This window comes from Echinops telfairi, unplaced genomic scaffold, assembly GCF_000313985.2.
Source record: "Echinops telfairi isolate 266 unplaced genomic scaffold, ASM31398v2 ScPeMD7_7457;HRSCAF=8495, whole genome shotgun sequence".
In the NCBI taxonomy this organism is placed as follows: Eukaryota; Metazoa; Chordata; class Mammalia; order Afrosoricida; family Tenrecidae; genus Echinops; species Echinops telfairi.
Window position 1 is genome coordinate 12,769,706 of NW_022111357.1, and position 2,822 is coordinate 12,772,527.

At 50.0% G+C, this 2,822-nt stretch overlaps 1 pseudogene; it reads right to left on the bottom strand.

Moving 5' to 3' along the window:
• Nucleotides 1-1,321: 1,321 nt before the first annotated feature.
• On the bottom strand, nucleotides 1,322-1,420 carry LOC115872828 (annotated as a pseudogene).
• Nucleotides 1,421-2,822: the final 1,402 nt, after the last annotated feature.

Below are 2,822 nucleotides of genomic sequence, written 5' to 3' on the forward strand. Positions count from 1 at the left end.
CTCAGGGGAATCGGTTTCCTATTTCCAGGTGGTGCCTTGTCCAGGGCTGGAGTGGCCTTGCTCAGGGAGACAAGGCAAGGGGAGCCAGAGGCTCCCCTTGAAGTGGGCTTCTAGCAAGGTCTCCTCAGCTGCCCCAAATGAGGTGGGCCAGGAAGATTTGAGGAGGGGCACTGCCTCTCGAAGCACTCGATGGATTCTTGCCCGGGCTCTCCAAGTTCCTGCTGCCAGGTGCTACGCCTGCCCTCCCCCAGGGAGCCTCGCCCTGGGCAGGCGCCAGGGTTTCTCTGTGGTTGTAACAGATGCCCAAGGCCCCCACGGGTGGGTCCGTGCACAGGCCGTTCATACAGGAAGGCCCTGGCAGCTGCTGCCTTGTTCTCTGAAGTACCAGGTGTCTCTCCAAGTGTTTTGGCAAGGCTCGCCCATTTCCTCCCCACAGGCATGTGCTCGGTGAACACCTGAGTCTGCTTGTGCCACTTTCTTGTCTAAGATCATTCGAGCAACCTTAGATGGCTCCTGAGAGCTTCCCACCCTGAGATGCTGGAGGGGCCCAGAGAATGGGCAACTGCTCCTTTGCCCAGGCCAGCTGCCTGGCTCTGGGGGACAAACAGGGGTGTTGAGGGGCTGGGTCTGTTAGTCCCCTGCCCTGGTTCCTGCCCCCCACCTTCCATCTCCCTGGCTCTCTCAGTCTCATTCCGGCTCATTTTATTTCTCCTGCCCCAGTTGCTCCCTCTCTCCTCCCATGCCTGCCCCTCTCTCGCTTCTGCCTGCCTTTCCCTACCACCAGCTTCATTTCTAGACCCCTGGGGTGGCACAGATAGTTAAGCACTTGACTACTAACTGGAAGGTTGACAGCTCAAATCAGAAGAGTGGCCTTGGGGATCTGCTTCCAAAAGGCCCCACCGTTTAGAAGACCCTTCGGGGGAGTTTGCTGTGCGCACCGGGGCGACCCCAGGAGCTGGAATCGACAGCTGTGTCTGGCTGAGCTTTATTGGTTTCACCCCGTCTGCCTCTGTCCGTCCTGGCCTCTGGCCCCGACTTAGGCGGGTGGTTCACTGTGTGCTTCCCCTTCCTTCAGAATCAGTGCCTTCTCATCAGGATCCAGTGTTCAAAATGCATAAATGAAATGCTATAAAAACGATTTAATTACAAACTTTCTTATCAAGAAACCTTTAAAACTGAGTAAATAGAGGGGGAAATCCGTAATCCCATCACCCTGACTCTCTTTCCTTTCAGCCTTTAAAAAATGATTGTTTTAATCCCATAATTTTATTTTATAGTCTTCTTTATCTTTGTAATATATTCCTCTAGCGCAGTGGCTCTCAACCTTCTTCACGAATTTGTGTGTCATCCTTGCGCAGGGGTCATGCTAATCTTCTCTGTATCATTCCAATTTTAGTATATGTGTTGCCGAAGCGAGCACGGTTCTCAACCTTCTTAATGGCGTGACCCTTTAATATAGTTCTTCACGTTGTGGTGATCCCAAACCATCAAATTATTTTCATTGCTACTTCATCACTGTCATTTTGCTATCGCTGTGAAAGGGTTGTTCGGCCCCAAAGGGGTCGTGACCCACAGGTTGAGAACCACTGTTCTAGTGGCTTCCACTTTCACACAGGACAAAACAAGAGCCCCCTCACGATGGCCTAAACCGTGCTACACCTTCAGCTCCCGTCACCTCCCCACCTGGCACCTCTGTGACCTTCCTTCCTGCAGACACTCCCCTGACATGATGCTAAGCCATTGTCATGACTAGTTTTGTTAACAACTTGACTTGGATTGTCATTGGTTTGGCCAGATTCCAAATGTGTTGCTGTTCTGTAATGTAATGCGATCACTTTGCATGGTGTGATCTGATGTGATCCACCAGTTAATGAGAAAGCTGTAAGGAGAGTTTCCTTGGGTTGTGGTCGGTCTCTAGATTATAAATGGATATTCTGGCCGAACTCTCGATCTTTCTTGACCTGCACTCTTCTGATCATCTGATCCGTCGGTCTTGGCTCTTCAGCCTCCCACCTGGCCTGGTTTTGGGGCCTTCCAGCCCCACAATTGCATGAGCCAATCCCTTGAACTAAACTGTGCTCTCTCTCCTCTCATTTTGCTCCTCTAGAGAACTCCAGAAATTCAAGCAACATTCAGAAAAGGACATGGAATGAGTGACAGTCATTGCTATCATCAGAGGGATCCTGGCTGAAAGTAGATAACACCAGAAAGCTGTTCACCCATATTTTATGGGCTACACAAAGGCATTTGACTGTGTGGATCACGATGACATTGCAAAGAGTGGGCCTATCAGGACACTTAATTATGCTCCTGAGGAATCCATTGGAATGAAACAATTGGATACTGTGTGGTTGGTTTTTGATCAGGACAGGTGTGCATCAGGGTGGCACCCTTTCATCATACTTATTCAGTCTGTGTGCTGAGCAAATGATCCGAGAAGCTGGACCAAAGGAAGAAGAACTCTGTGTGGCATCAGGATCGCAGGACGGCTTATTAACAGCCTCCGATGTGCAGATGACCCAGCCTTGCTTCCTGAACGTGAGAAAGACTGAAAGTACTTACAGATGAGGATCAAAGATTGCCCCATTCGGCATGGATTACAGCTCAATGGGAAGAAAACCAAAATCGCCATAAACAACAAACATCATGAGACACAGCGGAGAGATTGAACTCATCAGGGATGCCCTTTTACTTGGATTCACAGTCAGCCCCACGGGAGCAGTAGGCAAGAAATCAAACGATGGATCGCCTCGGGCACATGTGCTGCAAAAGACCCCTGATAGTGTTAAAAAATATTAAGTTCTCACTTTGAGGACTAAGGC